The sequence below is a fragment of the Scyliorhinus torazame genome, chromosome 9 (genome assembly GCF_047496885.1).
Source record: "Scyliorhinus torazame isolate Kashiwa2021f chromosome 9, sScyTor2.1, whole genome shotgun sequence".
In the NCBI taxonomy this organism is placed as follows: domain Eukaryota; kingdom Metazoa; phylum Chordata; class Chondrichthyes; order Carcharhiniformes; family Scyliorhinidae; genus Scyliorhinus; species Scyliorhinus torazame.
This window is the reverse complement of record NC_092715.1, coordinates 259,290,316-259,311,827: the sequence shown is the minus strand read 5'-3', so window position 1 is coordinate 259,311,827 and position 21,512 is coordinate 259,290,316.

Sequence of the window (21,512 nt, the reverse complement as noted above, 5' to 3'; positions counted from 1 at the left end):
CCCAAATAAAAGAAGTCACCAACTTGTTCATTTTGGTCAAAAAAAAGACTTAACGAGGAAAACGGGGAGGCATTGGAACAGAAATATTAATTTTAATCATCTGGACCCTGCCCACCAGGGACAGCTGAAGGACCTCTGTAAATCAGACCTCACCCTACTCAACAAACTGGTATAATCTAACCTATGAAGCATGCATCAATCGTGGGCCACTCACATACCCAGATACCGGAAGACAAAAAGGCAATACCCCCAGATTGGCACCCTTCCCCGAGGGGTTAACAGGAAAATATTCACTCGTCTCCAAGTTGAACTTATAGCCTGAAAATGAGCCAAAGGTCCTCAGTAGCTTCATCGTTTCGTCCTTAGAGGAGACTGGGTGCGTAACATACAAGAGCAGGTCATCCGCATATAGACCCCCCATTTGTCCCCCCTCTATTTGTCCCAAAACCTCAGTGCTATAGTTAAAGGTTCTATCACTAGCCTGAACAGGAGCGGCGACAATGGGCACCTCCGTCTTGCACCCCTATTCAGTGGAAAATAACTCAAACTCAACGCATGAGTGTGTACATTTTCCGTCGGGCTTAATACAACAACCAAAGCCATGAGATAAACATCTGCCCAAAACCGAATCCCCCCAAGCACCTCAAAAAGCTACCCCCCCCCCCCCCCCAAACTCCAACCTGTCGAATACTTTCTCAGCGTCCATGGATATAATCACCTCAGGGAAGGAGAAGGAGAGAGGACAACAACATTCAGAACCCACCCGAGAGCTGCCACCCCTTCACAAAGCCTGTCTGGTCTTTTGCAATTACCTCCGGGACACAGGACTCCAATCGCAGCACCTTAGCCAATAAATTGGTGTCTACGTTGAAAAGAGAGATGATCCTATATGAACCACATTGCGTGGGATCCTTGTCCTTTTCCAAAATGAGGGAGATGCAGGCCTGCGAGAGTGTATCGGGCAACGATCCCCAAGCTAGAGAATCATTGAACATATCTACTATCAATGGCACCAACTGGTCTGTAAACTTCTTATGAAACTCGACGGGAAACCTATCAGGGCCAGGGGCTTTACCTGTTTGCCCAATGCCAATCAGAACCGTCTCAGAGCTTAACGGAGTCTTCAGCTCTTCCATACTCTCTCCAAAACCGGGAAGAGAACCGGTTCGAGAACTCTGCCATATCCGACCCACTCCCCGGAAGTTCTGACCTATAGTGATCCCTATAGAAAGCTTCAAACGCCGCATTAACCTCCCTCGGAGTGGAACCCAATCGACTGCCCAAGTGCCTGATCTGTACGAGCTCCCAGGAAGCTGCCTACCACCTCAACTGGTGAGCCAAGAGGCGGCCGGCCTTTTGGAATCTACTTGTTGCGAATGTTGTGTGCTTGCTTCTCCTCCAAGGAGAGAAAGCAGAGCATTCTGAGCTTGAGGGTAGGACAACATCGGTGGAGGGTGAGGCGTGGGTGATGAGGACAGTGGGATGGGTGTGATGTTAGCTGCCCAGGTGGGAGGTGCCTGCAGAGTGAGGATTGAGTGAAGCCGCAAGGTGTATTAACCTCAGGAGCGCCGTGCAGGAGAATGCTGGCGAAATCAGACTGTGAGACTCAGAATCTGACTGTGTTACGCCATTCGCCGCCCTCCTGAGGTCCTGGGTCCTCTTGGTGCACTGTCTGCAGTTTGCAGGAATCACACTCATTCTGCTGACTTCCTCGGGAACTTCCGCTCGTGCCTGCTGGGTGGAAGACATTCGCCTCTTCCTCCCATCCTTGGGAGAGCAGCCACTGTAACGCACATCGTGGTCCCTTCAGTTAGAAATCGTTTCTTTAACACAGCGAACATGTCAGCCCACCAGCCTCCCCTGACTTGGGAATGTGGAGACGGGAAAGGTTCTGGGAAAGTTTCGCTGAAAAACTCACTCCTTCATCATTCAGATTCTCAAAACACGAATGGCCACGTCATTCCGGCAGAGACAAAGTCCAGAAAATCCCAACCTGGAGACTTTTTTCCTCTGTTATAAACCTCTTAATATAGGATCAGAGAGGTCAGCATGGTGGCACAGTGGTTAGCACTGCTTTTTAAAAAAAGATTTTAAAAATAAATTTAGAGTACCCAATTATTTTATTTTCCCAATGATGGGTCAATTTAGCGTGGCCAATTCACCTACCCTGCACATCTTTGGGTTGTGGGGGTGAAACCCACGCAAACACGGGGAGAATGTGCAAACTCCACACGGACAGTGACCCAGGGCCGGGATTCGAACCTAGATCCCCAGTGCCCTGGCAGCAATGCTAACCACTACATTACCGTGCCGTCCCTTGCTGAGCACTGATTTTTAAAATGTTAATTTATAGTACCCAATTCATTTTTTCCAATTAAGGGGCAATTTAGCGTGGCCAATCCACCGAACCTGCACATCTTTGGGTTGTGGGGGTGAAACCCACGCAGACACGGGGAGAATGTGCAAACTCCGCACGGAAGTGACCCAGAGCCGGGATCGAACCTGGGACCTCGGCGCCGTGAGGCTGCAGTGCTAACCCACTGCGCCACCGTGCTGCCCCTACTTGGTTAGCACTGTTGCCTCACGCCGCCAAGGTCCCAGGTTCGATCCCGGCCCTGGGTCACTGTCCGTGTGGAGTTTGCACATTCTCCCCATGTTCGTGTGGGTTTCGCCCCCACAACCCAAAGGTGTGCTGGGTAGGTGGATTGGTCATGCTAAAAATTGCAACCTTAATAGGAAAAAATTAATTGGGTACTCTAAATATTTTTAAAAATAGGATCAGAGGACTTTGGAGCAGGAGTAGGCCATTCGGCCCATCGAGCCTGCTCCCTTGGATAGATTCACTGACCCAGGTTCCCCTGCTCCCTGGGGTAGATAATTCCACAGACTAACAACCCTCTGGGAGAAAGAAATTCTCATCACCTTGGCTCTAAAGTGGAAACCACTTATTCATAGAATTTACAGTGCAGAAGGAGGCCATTCAGCCCATCGGGTCTGCACCGGCCCTTGGAAAGAGCACCCAATCTAAGCCCATACCTCCACTCTATCCCCACACCTGAATTTATAATATGCGTTCAAAGGAGTAATATATTCTAAGCCAATTAGCGCGAGTGATTCGAATAAAATTTGACACCAAACCATCTGAAGAGATCTTAGATCAAAAGCTTGGTCAAAGAGGTAGGTGTTAAGCAGTGACTTAACAGAGGATAGCGAGGTGTAGAGGCAGAGACGTTTAGGGAGGGAATTCCAGAGCTGAAGATCCAGGCCGCTGGAAACACAGCCGTGGAACGCAGAGATCTCGGAGTGGCTGCAGCACTGGGGGAGATTACGGAGATGGTGAACGGGTGGGGAGGGAAGGCTCGAGGGATTTGGGCGTACAATGAGAATTTAATTAATTTGAGGCATTCGTGGATGTGGAACCAATATATGTCGGCAAGTGGTTAAGTGGCAAGTGGTTAATACAACCAAGAAAAAAAGTGCATTCGTTTGAAAGTGAATCAGCACAATTGGATATGGAATGCATCAAATTTCAGGTCTGTCTAAAGGGATTAAGATTGTGTGGTTGCAAAAATAATATTTTACATTAAACCATGGTTGACAATATCTGATGCAACGTCATTCACAAATAGTCGTTCATCATTTAGAGTGGTTTCAATGACCACCAACCTCTGGAGGCGGAATCAACTTTGTTGGTAATTTTGGAGAAACTTCAAATAGTGCGCTCTCAAACTGCAGATGATATATGGGGCAGCACGGTAGCATTGGGGATAGCACAATTGCTTCACAGCTCCAGGGTCCCAGGTTCGATTCCGCCTTGGGTCACTGTCTGTGCGGAGTCTGCACATCCTCCCCGTGTGTGCGTGGGTTTCCTCCGGGTGCTCCGGTTTCCTCCCACAGTCCAAAGATGTGCAGGTTAGGTGGATTGGCCATGATAAATTGCCCTTAGTGTCCAAAATTGCCCTTAGTGTTGGGTGGGGTTACTGGGTTACGGGGATAGGGTGGAGGTGTTGACCTTGGGTAGGGTGCTCTTTCCAAGAGCCGGTGCAGACTCGATGGGCCAAATGGCCTCCTTCTGCACTGTAAATTCTATGAAAAAGCCGTACACAGCTGGCTGTGGTAGGCAACTCAAGCCAAAATTGCTGGAAATGCGCGGTAGGCCTGGCAACATTTTTGGAGAGGGACACAGAGTTAACATTCCAGGTCTGTGACCTTTCATCAGAACTGAAGAAAGTTAGAAATAACGTAAGATAAGAACTAGGAGCAGGAGTAGGCCATCTGGGCCCTCGAGCTTGCTTCGCCATTCAATAAGATCATGGCCAATGTTTTTGTGGACTCAGCTCCACTTACCCGCCCGCTCACCGTGACCTTTTATTCCTTTGCTGTTGAAGAATCAACCTTTGCCTTCAAAACATTTAACGGGGTAGCCTCAACTGCTTCACTGGGCGGGGAATTCCACAGATTCACGACCCTTTGGGTGAAGAATTTCCTCCTCAACTCATCCTAAATCTGCTCCCCCTAATTTGGTGCTATGCCCCCTAATTCTAGTTTCACCCGCCAGTGGAAACAACCTCCCTGCTTCTATCCTATCTATTCCCCTCATAATTTTATGTTTCTAGAAGATCCCCCCTCATTCTCAATTCCAATGAGTATAGTCCCAGTCTACTCAGTCTCTCCTCACAAGCCGGTCCTCTCAACTCTGGAATCAACCGAGTGAATCTCCTCTGCACCCCCTTCAGTGCCATCCTTTCTCAAGTAAGGGGCAGCACGGTAGCATAGTGGTTAGCACAGTTGCTTCATAGCTACAGGGTCCCAGGTTCGATTCCTGCCTTGGGTCACTGTCTGTGCGGAGTCTGCACATTCTCCCCGTGTCTGCGTGGGTTTCCTCCGGGTGCTCCGGTTTCCTCCCACAGTCCAAAGATGTGCAGGTTAGATGGATTGGCCATGGTAAATTGTGCTTAGTGTCCAAAAAAAGGTTAAATGCGGTTACTGGGTTACAGGGATAGGGTAGAGGTGTGGGCTACAGTAGAGCGCTCTTTCCAAGGGCCGGTGCAGACTCGATGGGCCGAATGGCCTCCTTCAGCACTGTAAATTCTATGATTCTATAATGAGACCAAAACTGTACACAGTACTCCAGGTGTGGCCTCACCAGCGCCCTACACAGCTGCAACATAACCTCCCTGTTTTTAAAATTCATCCCTCTAGCAATGAAGGACAAATTCCATTTGCCTTCTTAATTACCTGCTGCACCTGCAAACCAACTTTTTGCGATTCATGCACAAGGACACCGAGGTCCCTCTGCACAGCAGCATGCTGCAATTTTTTACCATGTAAATAATAGTATATTTTCCTACCAAAATAGATGACCTCACATTTATCAACATTGCACTCCATCTGCCAGACCCTTGCCCACTCACTCAAACTATCAATAAACTGCACACTTGGCTCTACCACTCATCTCAGTGTCATCTGCAAACTTTGACACTTGGTCCCCAACTCCAGATCATCTATGTAAATTGTGAACAATGCAGACCCAACACTGATCCATGAGGAACACCACTAGCCACTGATCGCCAACTAGACAAAAGCCCATTTATCCCCGCTCTTTGCTTTCTGTCAGTTAACCAATCCTCTATCCATGCTAACACGTCACTCGTAACACCATGCACCCTTATCTTATGCAACAGCCTTTTGTGTGGCACCTTGTCGAATGCCTTCTGGAAATGTAATGGTTTTGAATAAATGAAAGGAGGCGGGGTGGGGGGGGGAGAACAAAAGAGAAGGTGTGAGATAGGCTTGGTGGGGGGGCGGGGTGGCAGGAGAGGTCAAATGACAAAAGATGTCATGGTGCAAAAGTTGTTATGAATCAGAGAGTACAACCCTGATGGTAAAGCGCCACGTGATGTGTAGTGATCTCAGCAGAGTGCTTGTGTGGGCTTTGCAGTTCCCCATGTTAGATTGTGTGAGTGACACCTCTTAATAAACTTCAATATGAGGCCTTCCTATTTATTTGCTTTGTTCCCATTTTCTTTTCTCTTATTATTTTTGGTCTTTGGACCCATGTTCGGAATGTGCCTTTAAGGAGAGGACCCAAGCTGAAGCAGTCTGCTTCTCCGGACATTGTGCTCCTCGGCTCTGCATTTTGGTGAGGAGAAAGCAGACTCGTTGGTTCCGAGTGAATCTTAGGAACCAGATTTGGAGGAAGTTGGTTTGATTGGTTGACTGGAAACCTGTGGGTTGGCCAGGGACAGTGTTCTGCCTGACAACAGTCAGTGATTGATTCCTGCATGGTGCTTTCTGAGAGAACTAAGCAGAAGTGTTTAGACTTTGGAAGTGATAGGAACTGTCTCAAAAGGAAACCTGCGAACACAGTTTGATTTGTCTATTCCGCCTGGTACTTCAGAGATTGCCAAACGACAACATCAAGCACAGATTGCTAGAAGGAGCAAAATTCTAAAAGTCGAGTATTCAACCAGGGAGAGCGAGTGCTAGCCAGGAGCTACACCGCCAACGAGAAATGGGGAGCTGCTGTGATCCTAGCAGAGACAGGTCGAGTTTGATACACCTTGCGGAAGGATGATGAAGGAGTTGGTGCCGTCATGCTGATCAGCTGCTGGCTTCACAAAGTGAAATCGCCGAGACTTCCCCAGAATTTCTTCCTTTGGGAATTTTATATAGCGATCCTTTGGAGCAGAAACAGAGAGAACAGCTCAAATTCTGTTCTGAGGACTTTCCATCACATATAGTGACAGAACTGGAGTAACGTCCCAGGAAGTACCACATACTGAAGGGAATGAGGTCACTTTCGAAGTCTTGTGTAGCAAGGTTCCAGAACATCAAATTCACCCCAAACGGAATAGACATCCAACTGAGTGACTGTCCCATTGAATTGCATGTATGTGTATAAAAATAATGCACAAGTGGACCTATTGTATGAATGTTGAATTGTTGTTGTTGCACGAATGAAGTAAAGGAGGAGGGATGTTATGTATCAGAGAATACATCTGGTAAAGCGTCACACGTGTGGCGACTTAGCAGAGCGTTGTTGTGGGCCTTGCAGTTCTCCATCTTATTTTTTTTAAATAAATTTTGAGTACCCAATTCATTTTTTTCATTCAAGGGGCAATTTAGCGTGGCCAATCCACCTAGCCTGCACATCTTTGGGTTGTGGGGGTGAAACCCACGCAGACACGGGGAGAATGTGCAAACTCCACACGGACAGTGACCCAGAGCCGGGATCAAACCTGAGACCTCGGCGCCGTGAGGCAGCAGTGCTAACCACTGCGCCACCGTGCTGCCCCCGGTTCCCCATCTTAGATTGTATCAGCAACTCCCTTAATAAACATTTCATGGCGTTTGAAATAATCCAGAGTGTGGCACCTCTGTACATTTTTCTCTTTGCGGCTAACAAAGGAGTACGACACAAAGCAAAGAGCAAAGGAAACAAAATGGATGCAAAGGGCGGGATTCTCCACTCCCACGCTGAAGTGGCCGCGCCGTCGTGAACGCCGTCGAGGTTCACGATGGCGCGGAACGGCCCCGGTCCCGACCGATTCAGGCCCTGACAATGGGCCAGTATCGGGGCCGCGTCATCTACCCGCGCCAGGCCTTGTCACCCGCGTAAAAGCGGTGCCGCATAACGGCCGTCATCCGCGCATGCGCGGGTTGGCCGGCGCCAACCTGCGCATGCGTGGTTGCCGCCCTCTCTAAGTCCGCCCCGCAAGAAGATGGGGGACGGATCTTGCGGGGCCGCGGAAGGAGGTCCTCCTTCAGAGAGGACGGCCCGACGATCGGTGGGCACCGATCGCGGGCCACCCCACATTCCAGGTAAAGCCCGGTGCAGGATCCCCCATCGCCCCCCCCCCCACAGGCCACCACCCCCAGCATTCACGCACCGCCCACGACTGCAGCGACCAGGTGTGGACGGCGCCGGGGGGAACCCGCCGTTTTGGCCTGGCCGCTCGGCCCATCCGGGCCTCAGAATCGCGGGGGTGCTGGAGAATCGCCATTTTCGGTGTCTCCGGCGATTCTCCGGCCTGCGGCCCTCGAAACTCGACCGGGCCGTTCCCACCGCTTGGGAGAATCGCGGGAGGGCGCCATACCGGCGGCCCCGGAAATTTTGGCGGCCCAGGCGATTCTCCCAACCAGCGTGGGAGTGGAGAATCGCGCCCAAAGGTTCGGAACTAAAACTGTTGAAGTCAGTAGTTTAGATTAGAGTAGGGGGTCAATAAGGGTGGGACATGTACGAGAGGTAAATGGCTTTTGCACTATGTTTATGGTTTCATGTATATTGTTTATTTTGTTGTTGTTACTATACCGAAAATACCTCAATAAAATGTTTATTAAAAATAAACTGATGAAGTCAACGTTGAGGCCAGAAGGCTGCAGGGTGCTGAATTGAAAGATGAGGTGCCGTTCATCGATCTTCATTGAAACACAAAGCAGACCGTGGACAGCAAGGTCAGAGTGGAAGAAAGGTGGAGATTTGATATAAATGACTAGAAATTCAGGGTCCCGTCTGCCGACTGACTGGAGGTTTTCCGCTAACTAGTTACCCAGTCTGCATTCTATTTCCCCAGTGTAGAGGAGACCACATTGTGAACAGTGGATACAGTAGGCCAAATTGAAAGAAGCACAAGAAAATCGCTGCCTCACCTGGGAGGAGCGTTTGGATGGTGAGAAGGCACTTGGTAAAAGGGAAAATGTTGCATCTCTTGTTCTTCCATGGGTAGGTGCCATAAGGAAGGGAGGGGTGACCGAGGAGTAGACCAGGGTGTTGCAGATGGAACAGTCCCTTCGGAATGCTGAAAGAGGGGGACAGGAATAGCTTTACTTGGTAGAGGCGTTACACTGAGGGTGGCGAAAATATACAAAGGATTTTCAGTGAATATGGAGGTTGATGAGGATAAGGGAAGGTGGGGACAAGTGGAACCCTATCATGTTTCTGGTAGCCATGATGTGGAGATGCCGGCATTGGACTGGGGTGGGCACAGTAAGAAGTCTGACAGCGCTAGGTTAAAGCCCAACAGGTTTGTTTGGAATCACTAGCTTTCGGAGCGCCGCTCCTTCCTCAGGTGAGTGGCTAGTGATTTCAAACAAACCTGTTGGGCTTTAACCTGGTGTTGTCAGACTTCTTAATGTTTCTCGTTGGGAGAGGAAGGGGTGAGAGAATTGCTTGAATGAGCGGGATGGTGAAAGGGCAAAAGCATCTGTCTGTCTTGGGAAAAGTTTGTTTTCCTGTTTACAGTGGGTTTTCCCAAGGGCAGTACTGATCGATAATTTGAAAGCTGATAAGAGATACCTTCAAAACTGCCACTTGTATTGTAAGAAGTTTTACAACACCAGGTTAAAGTCCAGCAGGTTTGTTTCGATGTCACTAGCTTTCGGAGCGCTGCTCCTTCCTCAGGTGAATGAAGAGGTATGTTCCAGAAACATATATATAGACAGATTCAAAGATGCCAGACAATGCTTGGAATGCGAGCATTAGCAGGTGGTTAAGTCTTCACAGATCCAGAGATGGGGTAACCCCAGGTTAGAGAGGTGTGAATTGTGTCAAGCCACACTTGTATTGTGTTCCCTCCCTTCTGTTAAGTGAATGAGAGATTAAAGAGATGGTTTATCAAAGAGTAGGGTGTGGTGAGGCTAGCAAGACACATAGAGCAGGAACACAAACTATCACATTAGACCCTGGCTGGAATCGATACTGGACGTCTGCAAGAGCACTGAAGTCAACGCTCAAACTCGTTATCGCTGTATGGACTTTGTGATTACCCACTCACGTTTGCACAGAAGAACAAGGCCATGCTATGAATATGTAACAAAGTTCCAGCCACAGGTGATCAACGTTGCAGCAGGGCGAAGGACAGACAGAAGGCATCAGACTCCATAATGAGCTGATGGCTGGGCAGGAGAGGGTGTTTCACAGGACAATGGGTCTTGATTGAATCACCATAATGAGGAGTACCCTGTTCTTTCCATTAATGAGTTGGGGTCTGGATGGGACAATGCTAGCAGATCAGTATAAAGAATGGAACTTCAGATCAGATCCTCAGCGACAACCTAGGAGTTCCCCTAGGCACAACCATCGCAAGAAGAAAGGACCCTGTCCTCGACCGAGTGTTGCAGACTGGCACATTCCAAGGTCCAGGACTACGTGCTGAGGGACGCACTCAAGCTTGGGGCAGCTGCCACCAAGGCGCAATGGGGAAAGACCACAGTGTAAGGTCTTACCAGCAAATGTACACTGAGGGGCGGGTAACAGTGTAAACCCCCCTTGGTCTGGGTCATTAACACTCCAATGTATAAAAGAAACATGACAATGTAAATGTTTAAGAAGGAATTGTAACGTAAAGAGCGATATGTGTGTAAGGTTGAATGGAAGAAAGTCAAGGGAATGTGTAACTCTGATGGAAATGTACAGTCAAGACAATTCAAAATGTTCTGTAGTGTTTATGATAGATTTCATGAATGAAGTATATTTTTTGAAAAAAAAGAAGGAGCCTGGGTTTCTAAGGCCAGAGAAGGCACCCACATCGAGTGACCATAGCCCAGACACTAAGTGTGGGTAAAACCTAAAGCTCAGCTGTCAGTCATAACATGCTGAGTGAGAGAATTGTGAATAAAATTGCGTTAAACCGTGAACCTGTTTTGTCCTTTGTTCATCTTGTAAATAAGGGCACCCGGGTAAAACTTTTAATTAATACACTGGTCCAAGTATCTGAGGCTTTACAGATAAAACAAGGGGTGGGTGTCTCCAGTCCCCCAGCCGTGTGTTTCTTGGAGGCTGCTCGCCAGCTCTGGGATTCTTCAATCCCGCTGCGTGGCGCTGGGATTTCCCATTGACGCCATCCCACACCACCAGGACCATGGGCATGGGTGCGCTGCCAGCGGGGAAAGGAATCCCAGTGTTCAGACAATTCTAGCCTTTGATTAGCTTTCAAGCTGTTAAACTGAATATCTGCAAGTAGTTTAATTTTTTCTTTTGTTCAGGCTTGTTATTTAGATATATAGATAAAAACATTTTAAATCTCTATTTGTCAATATGTATTGCTTTTATGGAATCACAGACCCCCATTGGGAGACATGGCCATTCATTTGGAATGATGGCCATAAAGCCCTTTAACAAAAAAAGTAAATTTAGTGTATCCAATTAATTTTTTCCAATTAAGGGGCAATTTAGCGATGCCAATCCACCTACCCTGCACATCTTTGGGTTGTGGAGGCGAAACCCACACAAACACGGGGAGAATGTGCAAACCCAACACGGACAGTGACCCAGAGCCGGAATCGAACCTGGGTCCTCGGCGCCGTGAGGCAACTGTGCTAACCACTTGCGCCACTGTGCTGCCATCATAAAGCCCCTTTTAAAATTATTTCATGGGATGTGGGCTTCGCTGGCTGGACCAGTATTCATTGTCCATTCCTAATTGCCCCCGTGAAGATGGTAGTGAGCTGCCTTCTTGAACCGTTGCAGTCCATGTGGTGTAGGTACACCCTCAGTGCTGTGAGGGTGTTCCAGGATTTTCCCCCAGCGACAGTGAAGGAACGGCTGATATATTTCCATATCAGGGCGGCGTGTGACTATGAGGGAAACGTGCAGCTCTTGGTGTGCCCATGGTGCCTGCTGCTCGTCTTTCTGGGTGGTGCAGCTTGTGGGTTTGGAATGTTGGTGAGTTACTGCACAGATTGTAGATTTTACACACTGCTGCTACTGTGCGGTGAAGTGACTGGATGTTGAAGGTGATGGATGGTGTGCCAATCAAGCAGGCTGCTTTCTCCGGAATGGCGTTAAGCTCCTTGAGTGTTGTTGGAGCTGCACTCATCCAGGCAAGTGTAGTGTTCCTGACTAGATACAAGCTTTGGAGAGTTAGAAGATGACATACTCTGCAAAATCCCCAGCCTCTGCCCTGCTCTTGTAACCACAGTATTTATGTGGCTAGTCTAGTTCAGTTTCTGGTCGATGGTACCCCCCAGGATGTTGAAGTGGTTGAGTTGGAGAGCAATAAAAGCAGCAAATATTCCCACTTGATTGTTCCCCAATGCTCTCAGGACAATGGGGGAAGGACAGGATTATGCTCAACTGTGGTGCCACTCAAGGCGGAATGGCCTGCCCAGCCTCACACACGAAGAATGAGCATGTGAGTGAGTTAGCAAAGGACCATCCTTCTGATGAAGCATTAAACCTGCCCTCTCAAGTGGATGGACAATATTCCTTGGCTATTTGGAAGAGAGCAGGAGAGTTCCCCCTGGTTTGCTGACTCGTGGATGTTCAACCTTTTTGCTTGAGATCCCTGTCCCATATTGTAGTCGTTGCATGGACTGTCTGTACATCGCACAAGTATTTTATATCTTTAATAAAATAATTTAAAATATGTAATTTATGACTATTCTTTCTTTTATATTACATGAAATCAAGTACAGTGTTTGAAAATACAGCCCGCCCTCTACAAGCAGCTCAAAATATATTTGTTGGATTTGAAGTCTCCTCACGCGCCTGTTTGTTAATTGTTTGTGAATTTTTGCTGGTAGCTTAAATCCTTCATCGGAATTCAGGTGCACAAAATGATGAAGTGCCCAGAAAGCGCAGAGATTTGATTTATTGTCACGTACCGAAATATAGTAAAAAGTATTTTTCTGCGGCCAAGGAACGTACACAGTACGTACATAGTAGACACAAGAATAATCAACAGAACATTGACAAATGGTACATCGACAAAACAGTGATTGGGTCAAGGGCAGCAGTGGTTAGTACTGCTGCGTCACAGCTCCAGGGACCCAGGTTCAATTCCAGCCTCCAGTGACTGTGTGGAGCTTTCACTTTTCCCCCCGTGTCTGCATGGGTTTCCTCCTGGTGCTGCAATTTCGTCCAACAGTCCAAAGGTGTGTAGGTTAGGTGGATCGGCTATGCTAAATTGCCCCTTAGTGTTCAAAAGGTTAGGTCGGGTTATTGGGGGAGGGTGAAGGTGTGACGTAAGCTTAAGTAGGGCTTTCCAAGGGTTGGTGCCGACTAGATGGGCCGAATGGCCTCCTTCTACACTGCAGGGATTCATGAAGGAGTTTCAGCCCTTTTTCGTTCTCCCTGGATCATCGAATATTTACAAGTTGAGTGAACAGGAGCTGACAGAGGCAAAGTATATCTCCCAAACCCCCCATTCCTTAAGATCAACCTCTTTGTAAGACTTTTGTCACTTATCATATCCCTTTTATATGACTGTGTCAATTTTTGTCCAGTAACATCTTGTGAAGAGCCTGGGCTGTGTACTACTATAAAGGCGATATAAATACTAGCTGTTGGTGGTTAAATTTTTGGAATCATCTTCTATCCCTTTCACTCTCATGGCTTCCCAATAAATGTATCGATACATTCACTTCCATACTCTAATCACAGTGTAAAGGGCTGGGCTAAACAGCTGACTTGTAATGCAGAACAAGGCCAGCAGCGTGGGGTTCAATTCCCATACCGGCCTCCCCGAACAGGCGCTGGAATGTGGCGATTAGGGGCTTTTCACAGTAACTTCATTGAAGCCTACCTATGACAATAAGCGATTATTATTACAAGAGATTTTCCTAAATTCCCCATTGGGAACTCCTCTTTCTTCACCACCACCACCCCCCACCCTTTCTTTTACATTGAATGCACATCATAGGAACAGGTCATTTGGTCAAACTGGTCCAGACCTGCAGTGTTTATGATTTGCAGCAACCATCTTCCCCCCATTTAACTCCTCAAGCCTATCCTAGTCTTCTGTCTCTCATGTTTATCCAGCTCCCAGCAATATATTCACCATAATTACTCCACGTGGTAGTGACTTTCACATTCCAACCACCCGAGAACATTCTGAATATCTAGGTCATGGGTTTATTTGTGTTAGAATATCATTTTTAGTAATTAAGCCTTAACTATAGAAAATACACTTTTGCAAGCTTGGAGCCTATTACACTTGCTTAATAATCTTTTTTTTTTAAATAATCTTTATTGGTGTCACAAGTAGGCTTACATTAAAACTGCAATGAAGTTACTGTGAAAATCCCCTTGTCGCCACATTCCGGCGCTTGTGCGGGTACAGAGGGAGAATTCAGAATGTCCAATTCACGTAACAGCACGTCTTTCGGGACTTGTGGGAGGAAACCCGAGCATCCGGAGGAAACCCACGCAGTCACGGGGAGATCGTGCAGACTCCGCACAGACAGTGACCCAAGCTGGGAATCGAACTGGGACCTTGGCGCTGTGAAGCAACAATGCTAACCACTGTGCTACCATGCCATTTGGGGCAGAGTTGGCGTCAAGAGGTTAACAGCGAGACGGGCAAGTTAATTAAATGCTGGGTTTTAGAGATAGCCAGAATTGCTCAAGAAAAGCCAATTCAAAAGATGAACCATGTTTGTTTATTAAGTCAGAGTAGACGATCTAGAGCAATACAAAAGGTGGACTTACTGATTAAAGAGCTGGAGACAGTCCAAGAGATGTTATTTTAGGAAGTAGCAGTTAAAATTAGTCAAAACGTATTCAGTAAACTGCTGAAATCAGATTAATTATGCATCATTTACAATTTCTAATTTAATCTAAAGGTCAGTTTGAGGACAGTCCAGAGTAGGTTACGTTGCTATGGAAATGGGTGGAGCTGAAGGAGGCTCTCCGGTTTCAATGTATCAGGATGCTTGCGGAGTTAGTTGCAGCTTGGAGCTGGTGTGCAGGTCACGGAGAAAAGATACAACAGTTATATAGACCTGCACTGAAAATAACTTCACCGTGTGGGATGTGGTGAGGCTTAATTTCAGTCTGAATGTTTGTGAGGAACAGGAGATGGAAGATTTCCCAGTTTGAAACTAATGGATGAACCTGCAGTGGTTCTCTAGTCTTGTGGCAAAGAAAACACCTGGTAGATCAGCTTGGAAGTATTGAAAAGGTAATCAGAGCAAGGGAATAAGGCATTCAATCAAGAGATGGTAAATGAATGTTTTACCCGAAAACAGCTAGAGCCGAGGAAAACTTTCCAGAGGACCATGGTATACCTCTGGGTAGTCCCAACATAAGTGAATAACTTCTGGACAGCACGGTAGCACAAGTGGCTAGCACTGTAGCTTCACAGTGCCAGGGTCCCAGGTTCAATTCCCCGCTGGGTCACTGTCTGTGCGGAGTCTGCACGTCGTTCCTGTGTGGGTTTCCTCCCCGTCCAAAGACGTGCAGGTTAGGTGGATTGGCCATGATAAATTGCCCTTCGTGACCAAAAAGGTTAGATGGGCTATTGGGTTACGGGGATAGGGTGGAAGTGAGGGCTTAAGTGGGTCAGTGCAGACTTGATGGGCCGAATGGCCTCCTTCTGCACTATATGTTCTAAGATTGATGTGTAGTATGAGAATTTTTAACGGAAGTAGTGAACTAAAGTGCATAACATATGTTTATGTTAACTTAATCATACTGGCTTTGTAGTTTTAACATTTAAAAGTTTGTTCTGTTAATCTTATGGCAGTTCCATTGGTTAAAACAAGGTATTTGGATTTATTCTTTAAATGTTAATGGTCCTGAACCAGATCACATCAATGTCCATATGTATGACCCCTGGTCTTGAATTACACATGTGGCAATATTTTTTCAATGACATTTTCAACCATGTTTAAGTTTCATCCTAATAATAGTGTGCTCAAATGATTATATACAGATGGCATAAAACTGTACATCCATTAATAAGTTATGGTGAAATTAATTAATGTATAACCTCAAATAATTCATTAACCATTTTCTTGTATTAATATTGCATATTGTTCAAGTATTAGAGGCAATCTTGTATGGGAATCAAGTGCAAGAGAAGAAAATACAGAGTACAGTAAAAAAAAAAATTGTCTTTTGAGTAACATTTTATGGTCATCATGAAGTACATGTTCAATCTCTTAACTTGACATGCATTTGAGCTCGTTGGCTTATTTTAGACAAGTTGAAAGCGCATTGCTTTTGACTATTATTTCCAGGTCTGTTTTGAGCAACACCAATCAATACTAATATTCTGTAGGGCAGTATGGTGGCGCAGAGGGTTAGCCCTACTGCCTCATGGCGCAGAGGTCCCAGGTTCGATTCCGGCTCTGGAGTGGAGTTTGCACATTCTCCCCGTGTTTGCATGGGTTCTGCCCCCACAACCCAAAGACATTCTCCCCGTGTTTGCGTGGGTTCCGCCCCCACAACCCAAAGATGTGCAGGTTAGGTTGATTGGCCACACTAAATTGCCCCTTAATTGGGAGTGAATTGGGTACTGTAATTTTTTTAAAATAAAAAAATACTATTATTCTGTCAGGCATTTGACCAGGGGACATATCTTGGGATTGTACCATTTCCTAATTGCTGGCAGACTGCAACCCAGACGGAGGCAAGCTTAAAAAAATGTGGGTTCTGTTGCACAATCCCATCCCACCATCCTTCTTTGCTCCCTAAATATGAGAATGCAGAAAAGGGAAACCAATAGAAAGTAGACCCAGCAACAGTGAAGGAACAGCGCTATAGTTCGAAGTCAGGATCGTGACTTGGGAGGGGTACTTCCAGATGGTGATGGTTCCATGTATCTGCTGCCCTTGTCCTTCAAGATGGTAATGGTCATGCGTTTGGAAGGTGCGAAGGAGCCGTAGCGAGTTGTAGCTTCCATCCAGTGGTAATCCATTCGTTCTTCAAAGTTATCGCAAGTTGAAGGATGTGTTGCTGCCTCTGCGGAAAGAGAAGCCAAAGGTGCAGGCTGGCTTGCTTATGTGGTGCAGCAGGGAAGGTTAATGGGAATGTCAAAGATGAGTATTCTTAACAAGCAGCAATGTCCTGAGTGCTCCGTTCGCTAGTTAGCAACACACTATTGTGTGAACTATAATTTTTTTAAAAATATATTTTTATTTAAAAAATTTCAATAACAATATTTTCCACCTTACAAACCCCCCCCCCCGTAACAAAGAAAAGAAAAAGAACTCACATGGCAAGACACGAACATGGCAAGTCAATAAAATACAGAACTTTGTACATTGGATTCTTCCTGTACATGTCAGTTTCCAGATCATTCATGTGCTTTCTTGCTCACATGCCCCCACAGGAACCCCCACCCCCCCTCCCCCTGGGTTGCTGTTGCTGCTGTCCGACCTTCATCTAACGCTCCGTGAGATGATCTAGGACGGGTTGCCACCCCCTGCGCAGACCCTCTCAAGGCAAACTTTATCCTTTCCAACTTGGTAAACCCAGCCATATCATTTATCCAGGCCTCCACGCTGGGGAGGCTTCGACTCCTTCCACATTAGCAAGATGCTTCGCCGGGCTACTAGGGACGCAAAGGCCAGAATACCAGCCTCTTTCGCCTCCTGCACTCCCGGCTCGTCCACTACTCCAAATATTGCTCGCCCCCAGCTTGGCTTGACCCGGACTTTCACCACCTTAGATATTGTTCCCGCCACTCCCCTCCAGAGCCGGGCATGACCAAAACACATGGACATGGTTCGCCGGACTTCCTGAGCACCTCCCACATCTGTCCTCCACCCCAAAGAACCTACTCCGCCTCGCCCGTCATATGCGCTCTATGAACCACCTTAAATTGCATCAGGCTAAGCCTGGCACACAAGAGGAATTAACCCTACTCAGGGCATCAGCCCATAGCCCCTCCTCAATCTCCTCCTCCCATTTACCCTTCAGCTCCTCTACCAAAGCCTCCCCCGCTTCTTTCGTCTCCTGGTATATCGCCGACGTGTGAACTATAATTAGATGATCTTCAGGTAGTCCAAAGAAACTAATGCATGAGGGCCTATTGCCTTTCAAGCTTTCTCCATCATCGTTGAAGGAAAAGGCAGACGGTCAAGTTGCGAGGGAGAGAGAATGAGGACCATTGCATTTTTTAAAAATTGCCTTTTAAGAAATAATGTAAAGTGAGTACAAATTGTGAATTGAACTCTCCTTCCATTTAAGTGATGCTTTGTACTAAATTCTCTCGAGCAATCTTGTCCAAGTTTGGTCTGGAAGCCACTCAACCTGTCTCATTGTTTGGACCACAGTGATTGTGGATTTGATTTTTCAGTGCTTCAGAATGATGTGTAAGAGCAGTACAGTGGTGGTGGTTAGCACTGCTGCCTCACGGCACCACGGTTCCAGGTTCGATCACGGCTCTGGGTCACTGTCCGTGTGGAGTTTGGACATACTCCGTGTTTTTCCCCCACAACCCAAAGATATGCAGGGTAGGTGGATTGGCTATGCTAAATAGCCCCTTAATTGGAGAAAAAATGAATTAGATAATCTAAATTTAATTTAAAAATGTGCAGCAATCCTTAATGAATAAATGTTGGTGTGTCAAATATTGGGTTACTGGAAAGCAGTAACATGATTGGAATAACTGGAGCGGTTCAGCTGAGAGAATGTTAGAGTGGAGATCTACTCGAGGTAATCAAAATTATGAGGGCATCTGGAGAGGATAGGGAGAAACTGATCCCATTGGTGGAAGGTTCGGGAGTCAGAGGACACCGATTGAAGGTAATTGGAAAAAGGAGCAATGGCCTAGAGGAAAAACCTTCGTACACAGCAAGTGGGTAGGATCTGGAATGCATTGCCCGAGTGTGATGGAGGTGGTGTCATTTGAAGCTTTCAAAAAGGAACTGGATCATTATACGAGGAAAAACTTGCATGGCTGTGGGGAGAGGGGCACAGTGAATTGCTCCTGCAGGGGGCAGCACAGACATGACAGGAATAGCCCCCGTCTTTGCTGTAATCATTTTAAAAAAAAAAAAAATTTTTTAAATAAATTTAGAGTACCCAATTAATTTTTTCCAATCAAGGGGCAATTTAGCATGGCCAATCCACCTAGCCTGCACATCTTTGGGTTGTGGGGGCAAAACCCACACAAACATAGGGAGAATGTTTAAAGGAATGTTCGAATAAAGGGATTAAGGGTTATGGTGTTCGGGCCGGAAAATGGAGCCGAGTCCACACAAGATCAGCCATGATCTCTTTGAATGGCGGAGCAGGCTCGAGGGGTCATATGGCCTACTCCTGCTCCTAGTTCTTATGTGCAAATGCCACACGGATCCCAGAGGCGGGATCAAAGGTGGGACCTCGGCACCGTTCACTGCGCCACCGTGCTGCCCACAATGACCTTTTACACATCATGCTTTCCCCCACTCGTGTTCTTGATTTTATTACATGTTGGTTTGGACAAGTCAAGCACAACGGAGAGTCCCCAAAAACAAGCAGATGAACATTAAGTCAGCGGGCTATTCATTGTGATTTTCTAGCAACTAGGTGTAAACATGAGCTTATATCTAGGAGCAAGCTTAACCGTTTAGGGGTAGTCCAGAAAAACACTTTAGAATGTGGGTAACGTTTTCAGTAGAAAGTTTGAATTTGTGCCTTGAAAGTTCTCATTTCATTCTCAGGCCGTGGGGATCATTGGCAGGGCAGGTATGCATTGTTCAACTCTAGTTGTCTTGAGGCGGTTGTGGTTTTTGTGCCTTTTTGTGAACTTCTGGTAGCAGTTTGATACAACTGAATGACTTGTTCGGCCACAGGAGGGTAGTTCATAATGAACCAGGTTGGCGTTAGATTGGAGCCACAGACTGGATCAAGTTTGTTTCCCGAAAAGGACATCGATGAACCAGTTGGGATTTTCTTTTTTTTTTTTTAAAAAAAAAATAATTGACAGGATCCCAACAGCTGATGGTCTATTTTACTGGTTCAGCTTTTTATAAAATAAAATGGTCAAACTATCGTGTTTTTTAGATTCTGTTCAGCCCTCAGGATTAGTAGTTAATGGTACATTGCCCTACAATATGGCAAATTTGCACTCTGTTTCTCCCCAACAATAATGAATTCCTAACCTCACCCATATCCTGTGGGGCAGCCAGATGTGTGGGAAATGAGATCTGAAAGATAGTTTGTACATACATCTATCAGGAGCTTGGAGCAGAATTGACAGCCTCTAGTTAAGGACTTGCTGAACTACTTACGTTTGGCATGTGATGTGGTTAGGTAATCCCTGCGATGAGAATAAAGAATCCTCGCTACTTCAGACTTGCAGCAATCTGCAAGTTAACCTTCTTCAGAGCATCAGCCAAGGGACATTATTTAAATGACAGAGTAAGGACTCTCAAATTAAAACAGGATGATAGCAAAGTCTCAAAAATCCTACATAACAAATTAATTATAAACATCCAACAGTTAGCATGTGCACATCCATTTGGTATGTACAGACATACGAAGTGGCCAATTCTCCCAAGGATTGAAAAACTGCTCTGCAAAGTCCTGAGAAGGAGGGAAAGTTAACTTTCTTCAAAGACGGTGCTCGACAGAATGGAGCATCAAACACACAGCACAACTGTAAAGGGCAAAAACAATGGCATACCAGTGCTTTTAATAAAACATTTAAAAAATGGTTTTAAGAATGTTATTTCAGCGAGAAAGACTGCAAGTCATGAGGTTTAAAGATTAACAAAAAAAAGAAACAATAGATCTAGAACAGAGGTTCACAAACTTTTTGCTGCACATTCTTTTCAGAGATTTAGGGCCCTTGCAAGCGCAGACCCCTCTAAGAAACCATACTTAGCATATTGTATTTTCTCCACTAGCATAGTACTTGAGACAAAGTATAATCGCACAATGTCCACTGCTATGCAACTAAATAAACCAAAGTTAGAGAACTGGACTCGCTTTCATCTCAGCAATTAAGATGTCAAAGATTTGTAGAATCAGTTCCAAGTACAAACCACTCTTTATATTCAGTCACATTTAAAACCCTCTGGTTGTCTTTCTAGAACTAAATTTGGGACATTCTGAATTCTCCGTGTGCCCAAACAGGCGTCGGAATGTGGCGACGAGGGGGTTTTCACAGTAACTTAATTGCAGTGTTAATGTAAGCTTACTTGTGACAATAAAAATTTTATCCCAAAAAATCACTGACCATTCCATATTTAATAATTCCCACAAAGATTTTCACCTATGTTACATGTAATTCCTCTTTCTAAATTCTCTTGCACTAGCTTTGTGGCAAGTACAAACTTTATATTCTACTCACTGTGATGTGGGGAACTGTCTGAGGTGGAGGATCAAGTGGACCTCTATATTGCTGTTAAATCAGATAATACAATTATCCATTAAGAGCAAAAGGGCGCCTGCACCTTTCAGAATAGGTGGTCACACTTGCCCCTCTATTGCTCTAACTGTGGACTGTTGACGCAGTAAAAGACCTCGCTCCTGGGAAGCTGCGAAAGGCCCAGTTGCAATCTAAGCCAGGAAGAACATGAAAGGGATAAGTCTGCTGCACAGCAAATCCAATTCAGCCGGCAATCTGACAGCAAGACAGACCAGAGCTAGTGGCTATCCAGATAAATAACGTTCAAATTCCTCACAGCCACCACAGGCATTCAAACAAAGCGCATATTTATCTCCCATCTGTGTCTACCCCACCCCAACCGGCAGTTTGGAAATCTCTGGTCTAGAATTAAGAAAAAAATAAAGAGCAAGTTAAAAGTGCTAGACAAAGAGGCAGGAAGATCAAGAGGTGTCATGGCATTTATTG